Source organism: Hordeum vulgare, chromosome 6H (assembly GCF_904849725.1).
Source record: "Hordeum vulgare subsp. vulgare chromosome 6H, MorexV3_pseudomolecules_assembly, whole genome shotgun sequence".
NCBI classification, from domain to species: domain Eukaryota; kingdom Viridiplantae; phylum Streptophyta; class Magnoliopsida; order Poales; family Poaceae; genus Hordeum; species Hordeum vulgare.
Genome location: NC_058523.1, coordinates 11,968,411 through 11,977,392, shown reverse-complemented (window position 1 = coordinate 11,977,392; position 8,982 = coordinate 11,968,411).

Below are 8,982 nucleotides of genomic sequence, written 5' to 3'. Positions count from 1 at the left end.
CAGTGGGCATCACAGAGTTAACTCAAACAGAACAAGGGATAAATGAGAAGGCAGCAGATTTTATTAACAGATGGAGAAATCTAAGCCTGCACTGCCCACAACCTATCACAGAATGTGAGTCTGTGCGTATGTGTATGAACAATCTTCGTCCTGATATGGCTGTGTATCTCCAGGGTGTGCGGCCCGTTACATTCGAAGAGTTGGCCTCCAAAGCCACAGATATTGAGAATTTTATGCAGCTTGTTGCACGTCGGACAAAGACGGTATACAAGCCAGTGGAGAAGAATGGCCAACGCGACAAGTTTCCCGCCAAGCCCAAGCCGGCGCAAGTCATGGAAACAACAACAATGAAACCACAATTCCAGCCCGGGGCATCTCGCGCAAGAGATACAGAGCGCACAGGTGCACCAGTTCGTAGGAGGCCGACTCTTACAGAACGTCAGAGCAGGGAATATTCTTTCCCTGTGGACGAGATTGGTGATTTGTTTGCTGGTTTACTAGAGCTGAAGCTTATTGATCTTCCAAGCTCGAAGCGACCAGAGGAAGCTAACAAGTTCCATGATCCAAATTTCTGCGAATATCATCGCATTTTGGGTCACACACTCAAAGATTGTTTTGTGATCAAGAATATCATTCAGAAAATGATAGATGAGGGAACAATTGATGCAGACCTCCTTAAAAGCTTAAAGAAAGGAAAGAAGGTTGCTACAGCAAACGTGGCTACCCTTCAAGATGACATGGTGAGTTGTGGTTCTTCAAATATGAGACCAACTTATGATAGAAATATGCTCATATCACATGGAGAAATTAATCCTATGATATTGTCAGGAGTTGAACCGCACTTCGGATATGGAGGACGGTGTAGATGTCAACTCGGAAGAGACATCCTCCGTAGAGGAGGATTACACGCCATCAAGCCCCAAGGATCCCAAGATCGAGGACGACGGCAACCTGGACTCATCATCCAGCATCAAGTAAAAAAAGAAAGTAGTGTTCCGCGCTCTAGGCCGGGAATATCAGAGAGCTTGGCGAAGCGTTTGAAAGGGCTTCCCCAAAAATTTGATGTCCTGACCATTGGTGTTTTCGAGGATGATAGCGAGTCTCTTCACTTCCCTGAAGAAGAAGTGCCGGAAGTTGATCAAGTTCATCTTAGATCAGGTCGCCAGTTAGCTGACCCGCATCCTCCACCTAGAAAGGAGCCTAGGAACAAAGATGTAGTTCCTAATGAAACCACTGACCCTACTGCTAAAGTATCGGTCAAGTATGATGTAATTTCGCACTTGAAGAAAATACCAGCTATGCTTTCTGTGTATGATGCTTTGTCTCTTTCTTCTGATTTGCGCAAGGCATTAGTTACAGCACTGTCGTTCCCGGAAGATTATCGAGTGGAAGTCTCACAAACTGAAACCGAATTAAATGATGTTTTGAATATTGCATTCACCGATGAGGATCTCCTGCTAGGCTCAAAGAAACACAATGGGCCTCTCCTTATGTTTGGTGAAATTGATGATTCACCCACAAATCGCATAATGATCGATGGTGGGTCTGCTATAAATTTGTTACCACTGCGTACTCTGAAAAGAATAGGATATTCCACTGGGGACTTGAGTCGGTCTAATGTGGTTATCCATGGATTTAACCAATCAGGTCAAGAAGCCATGGGCACTATATCCTTGGTTTTGAATTTGGAATCACTTTGCACACATGTGACATTCCATGTCATTGATGCCGCCACTTCATATAATGCTTTGTTGGGTCGACCATGGTTGCATGATAATCAAATCGTGCCATCTACACTCCATCAATGCATTAAATATATGGACCAGTCCGGAGAAACAGTAAGAATATTTGCGGACAAAAAGCCATTCACCATAGCTGAATCCTTCTATGCTGACGCAAAGTTTTATTTTGAGCCTGTCGAAAAAGTGCACAAACCAAAAGCAATCGTTAGACCTGAATCAAACAGCTCAGCGCAAGATGTCGCAAGATCCTCATCAAGCAAGAAAGTCTATCAATATATACCAAGTAATCAGAGGAAGAAGGGTGACCCAATATTCCGTGTCATGAGTAAGTCTTCTCCTAAAAGAGGTACAAAATTTCCTACGCCGCTACCTCCTTTAGTTCAACATAAAATTGAACAAGCTAAGAAGGAGTTACACTACCAAAATAAAAATAAAAGGAGCCATGCGGCACAAATCACTTTGTCGAATAAAGATGACAAGTCATTACCCATTTCCTTGTATGATAACAGGGTTTTGTATATGATGCAGAAAATGAGATATGATATCTTCACCGGCCCGTCTTTATGCGACGGCCGGGGCGAGCTCGCGCCATTCGAAAGGGCGATATCCCAGGCGCAGCTCAAGGCGTTGCATGAAGATCAAACTTTGATAGAAAAAAGATATGGACTAGGTTATGAGGTTTGCATGACCTCAGCTGAATTAATAGACGTGACCGAGGCGTCACCGGAAATGGAAGATGGTAATCAACCTACCATCGACGACTTGGAGGAAATAAATATTGGTACGACTGATGATCCTCGTCCAATTTTTATTAGCAAATATTTGTCTAACCAAAATAAAGAGAAGTATACTAAATTTCTCTCTACAAATAGAGACGTGTTTTCTTGGACTTATGAAGAAATGCCGGGACTAGACCCAGAAGTCGCTGTCCATCGCCTCGCCGTACAAGACGACGTTGCGCCGGTGAAACAAGCACAAAGAAAGTATCGACCCGAAGTACTTCCAAAAATAGAAGCTGAGGTGGATAAACTCATAGTGGCAGGTTTTATTAGAGAAGTCAAATATCCTACATGGGTTTCTAGCATTGTACCTGTTAAAAAGAAAAATGGTCAAACCCGTGTATGCGTTGATTTCAGAGATTTGAATAAAGCTTGTCCGAAAGATGATTTCCCAATACCTATTTCTGAAATATTAGTTGATGCCACTATGGGGCATGAAATATTTTCTTTCATGGATGGTTATTCCGGTTACAATCAAATAAAAATGGCGCCAGAAGATGAAGAAGTAACAGCATTCCGCACACCTAAGGGTATATATTGCTATAAAGTTATGCCTTTCGGATTAAAAAATGCCGGGGCGACATACCAGCGAGCCATGACAATTATCCTAGACGGATTGTTGTATGATATTGTTGAATGTTATATAGATGACATAGTGGTAAAGTCAAAGCGTGAACAAGATCATTTAAAACATCTTGAAATTGTTTTCGAACGCCTCAGACAACATAATTTAAAAATGAATCCAATGAAATGCGCGTTCGGAGTTTCCTTCGGAAAATTTCTTGGTTTTGTGGTTACAAAGAACGGTATTCAAATAGATCCAAGTAAAATACAAGCGATCGTTAAAATGCCACCCCCCATAAACCTACACAAGTTGAAAAGCTTCCAAGGGCATTTAGCATATATTAGAAGGTTCATCTCTAATTTATCAGGGAGATGTAAACCTTTCTCACACCTTATGAAAAAAGGTATCCCTTTTGAATGGGATCAATCGTGCCAAAACGCATTCTTGGAAATTAAAAAATACTTAATAAATCCACCAGTTTTAGGTGCACCAGTCAAGGATCGACCACTAATCTTATATACAGCGGCCATGCCTTCATCGTTAGGTGCCTTATTAGCACAAAATAATGACGAGGGAAAACAAATGGCACTATATTATCTTAGCCGCACCCTTGTAGGGGCTGAGTGTAATTATCCAGACATGGAAAAAATATGTTTAGCATTAGTATTTGCGGCACAAAAATTACGCCACTACATGTTAGAACATACCGTACACCTCGTATCAAGAGCAGACCCTCTTAGGTACATTCTTAATAAAATGGTACTTTCAAGAAGGTTGGCCAAATGGGCCATGGTCCTATCACAGTTTGATATTAAATTTGTGCCACAAAAAGCTGTAAAAGGTCAGGCCTTAGCTAATTTTCTAGCTGCACATCCAATTCCAGATAATTTCCCAATCGATGACGACCTTCCAGATGAAGAAGTATTCATCACGGACGTCATTAGCTCAATATGGGAAATGTATTTTGATGGTGCCTCTCGAGAATCAGGGGCAGGTGCCGGAGTCGTCTTCATTACACCAAGTGAAGCCATAATCCCATATTCATTTACCTTAACATCAGCTGTTTCAAATAATTCGGCAGAGTATGAAGCTTTGATAATCGGGCTTGAGTTGGCTCTAAATATGGGGTTAGACTCACTCACTGTATATGGTGACTCCCAGCTGATAATCAATCAGTTATTAGGAATCTACATGGTTAAGAAAGAGGAGTTAATGCCATATTTTAGAAGAGCAAAAATGCTCATGTCTACATTTGCGAATATAAACATTCAGCATATTGTTAGAAGTCAAAATGGCAAGGCAGACGCTTTAGCTAGTTTAGCTGCCAGCATGTCACTATCCTCTCATCAAGAAATGGATGTTCATGTTGGGGAAAGGAGAATTCTTCCGATCCTCGCTGAAGAAGAGGAAGAAGAAACAATTGTATCTTCAACAATGACTACCGATGTATATGAAATTGAGGTGGGGGATTGGAGATCACCATTCCTAGAATATTTACTTCATGGTTATTTACCATTAGATGCTAGTGAAAGATCTCATATCCGCAAGAGATCAATACATTATACATGCATAAATGACACGCTTTATAGAAGATCTTATGATGGCATCTTATTGCGTTGCCTTACTGGAAACGAGGCTATGGAAGCCTTAAAGGAGGTGCATGCCGGAATATGTGGCTCACACCAATCGGGTCCTAAATTACATTATCAACTAAGGCGCTTGGGTTATTATTGGCCCACTATGTTCGAAGATGCCGCTAAGTTTTCAAAGAAATGCCATGAATGTCAAGTGCATGGTGATTTTATACATGTGCCGCATGAACCACTTCATGCGACCAATATATCTTGGCCTTTTGAAATGTGGGGGATGGATATAGTAGGGCCAATTCACCCACCATCATCCAAAGGTCATAAATTTATTTTAGCCGCAACCGATTATTTTTCTAAGTGGGCTGAACTTACACCACTAAAGGAGGATAAAGCGGAAAATGTCGAACATTTTATAAGAACACAACTCATATATCGCTTCGGTGTTCCTGCTCGGATAATGTCTGATAATGGAACCCCTTTTAAAAACAAACAGGTAGATAAATTATGCTCGAAATTCAAAATAACTCATTCTTATTCTACTGCCTATAATCCGGCCGCTAACGGACAAGCAGAGGCTTTCAATAAAACTCTTTGTAAATTGTTAAAAAAGGTTGTATCAAAAAATAAGCGTGAGTGGCATGAAAAACTTCTTGAAGCCTTGTGGGTATCAAACGTCGCAACGTAACTGGGTGACTATAAAGATGCTCTACAGGTATCTCCGAAGGTGTTCGTTGAGTTAGTATGGATCGAGACTGGGATTTGTCACTCCGTGTGACGGAGAGGTATCTCGGGGCCCACTCGGTAATACAACATCACACACAAGCCTTGCAAGCAATGTGACTTAGTGTAAGTTGCGGGATCTTGTATTACGGAACGAGTAAAGAGACTTGCGGTAAACGAGATTGAAATAGGTATGCGGATACTGACGATCGAATCTCGGGCAAGTAACATACCGAAGGACAAAGGGAATGACATACGGGATTATATGAATCCTTGGCACTGAGGTTCAAACGATAAGATCTTCGTAGAATATGTAGGATCCAATATGGGCATCCAGGTCCCGCTATTGGATATTGACCGAGGAGTCTCTTGGGTCATGTCTACATAGTTCTCGAACCCGCAGGGTCTGCACACTTAAGGTTCGACGTTGTTTTATGCGTATTTGAGTTATATGGTTGGTTACCGAATGTTGTTCGGAGTCCCGGATGAGATCACGGACGTCACGAGGGTTTCCGGAATGGTCCGAAAACGAAGATTGATATATAGGATGACCTCATTTGGTTACCGGAAAGTTTTCGGGCATTACCGGAAAAGTTTCGGGCTCATCGGTAGTGTACCGGGAGTGCCGGGAGGTGTGACGGGGACCATCGAGAGGGGTGTCACGCCCCAAGGGGTCTCATGGCCTATGGGAAGAGATAAACCAGCCCATAGTGGGCTGGAATAAGTTCCCACTAAGGCCCATAAGGTTTGAGAAGGGAAAAACACAAGGTGGAAAGAGTTTCCAAGTGGGAAGGTGGAATCCTACTCCAAGTAGGATTGGAGCAGGACTCCTCCAACTCAAATTTCGGCCAAACCTTGAGGGTTTGAGGCTGCCTCCTCCCCTCCCTCCCTCCTATATATAGTGGTGTTTTAGGGCTGATTTGAGACAACTTTGCCACGACAGCCCGACCACATATCTTCATGGTTTTACCTCTAGGTCGCGTTTCTGCGGAGCTCGGGCGGAGCCCTGCTGAGATAAGATCACCACCAACCTCCGGAGTGCCGTCACGCTGCCGGAGAACTCATCTACCTCTCCGTCTCTCTTGCTGGATCAAGAAGGCCGAGATCATCGTCGAGCTGTACGTGTGCTGAACGCGGAGGTGCCGTCCGTTCGGCACTAGATCGTGGGACGGATCGCGGGACGGTTCGTGGGACGGTTCGCGGGGCGGATCGAGGGACGTGAGGACATTCCACTACATCAACCGCGTTCACTAACGCTTCTGCTGTGCGATCTACAAGACTACGTAGATCGAATATCCCCTTTCATAGATGGACATCACCATGATAGGTCTTCGTGCGCGTAGGAAATTTTTTGTTTCCCATGCGATGTTCCCCAACAATATTTACGTCCTCCCCTTCGACATAGTCGCGGATGAGGTTGAAGCGTCGCTTGATGTGTCTGGTCTTCTTGTGAAACCGTGGTTCCTTTGCTAAGGCAATGGCACCCGTGTTGTCACAGAACAAGGTTATTGGATTCAGTGCGCTTGGCACCACTCCATGATCCGTCATGAACTGCTTCATCCAGACACCCTCCTTAGCCGCCTCCGAGGCAGCCATGTACTCCGCTTCACATGTAGAATCTGCTACGACGCTTTGCTTGGAACTGCACCAGCTTACCGCACCCCCATTAAGAATAAATACGTATCCGGTCTGCGACTTAGAGTTGTCCGGATCTGTGTCAAAGCTTGCATCGACGTAACCCTTTACGGCGAGCTCTTCGTCACCTCCATACAAGAGAAACATCTCCTTAGTCCTTTTCAGGTACTTCAGGATATTCTTGACCGCCGTCCAGTTATCCACTCCTGGATTACTCTGGAACCTGCTTGCCATACTTATGGCCAGGCTAACGTCCGGTCTAGTGCACAACATTGCATACATGATAGATCCTATGGCTGAAGCATAGGGGACGGTGTTCATATGCTCTCTATCTTTATCAGTTGCTGGGCACTGAGTCTTACTCAATCTCGTACCTTGTAAAACCGGCAAGAACCCTTTCTTGGACTGTTCCATTTTGAACCTCTTCAAAACTTTATCAAGGTATGTGCTTTGTGAAAGTCCTATCAGACGTTTCGATCTATCCCTGTAGATCTTAATGCCTAGAATGTAAGCAGCTTCTCCTAGGTCCTTTATAGAGAAACTTTTATTCAAGTAATCCTTTATGCTCTCCAAAAACTCTACGTTGTTTCCAATCAGCAATATGTCATCCACATATGATATTAGACACGCCACAGAGCTTCCACTCACTTTCTTGTAAATACAAGATTCTCCAACCACTTGTATAAACCCAAATGCTTTGATCACCTCAACCAAACATTTGTTCCAACTCCGAGATGCTTCACCAGTCCATAAATGGATCACTGGAGCTTGCATACCTTGTTAGCATTCTTAGGATCGACAAAACCTTCGGGTTGCATCATATACAACTCTTCCTTAAGGAAACCGTTGAGGAACGCCGTTTTGACATCCATCTGCCAGATTTCATAATCGAAAAATGCAGCTATTGCTAACATGATTCTGACGGACTTAAGCATCGCTACGGGTGAGAATGTCTCATCGTAGTCAACTCCTTGAACTTGTGAAAAACCCTTTGCCACAAGTCGAGCTTTATAAACGGTCACATTACCGTCAGCGTCCGTCTTCTTCTTAAAGATCCATTTGTTCTGAATAGCCTTGCGACCCTCAGGTAGTACTTCCAAAGTCCACACTTTGTTTTCATACATGGATCCTATCTCGGACTTCATGGCCTCCAACCATTTGTTGGAATCTGGGCCCACCATTGCTTCTTCATAATTTGCAGGTTCATTGTTGTCTAACAACATGACTGACAAAACGGGATTACCGTACCACTCTGGAGCAGCACGTGGTCTCATCGACCTGCGTGGTTCGACAGGAACTTGAACCGGAGTTTCATGATCATCATCATTAACTTCCTCCTCAACCGGTGTCGCAACGACAGAGGTTTCCCCTTGCCCTGCGCCACCATCTAGAGGGATGAGAGGTTCGACAACCTCATCAAGTTCTATCTTCCTCCCACTCAATTCTCTCGAGAGAAACTCCTTCTCGATGAAAGCTCCGTTTTTAGCAACAAACACTTTGCCCTCGGATTTGAGATAGAAGGTGTACCCAAATGTCTCTTTTGGGTAACCTATGAAGATGCACTTTTCCGCTTTGGGTTCCAGCTTTTCAGGCTGAAGCTTTTTGACATAAGCATCACATCCCCAAACTTTAAGAAATGACAACTTTAGCCTTTTGCCATACCACAGTTCGTATGGTGTCGTCTCAACGGATTTTGATGGTGCCCTATTTAAAGTGAATGCAGCCGTGTCTAATGCATAACCCCAAAACGATAACGGCAAATCGGTAAGAGACATCATAGATCGCACCATCTCTAATAAAGTACGATTACGACGTTCGGACACACCATTACGCTGTGGTGTTCTAGGCGGTGTCAACTGTGAAACAATTCCACATTGTCTTAAGTGAGCACCAAACTCGAAACTCAGATATTCACCCCCACGATCAGACCGTAGGAACTTGATCTTCTTGTT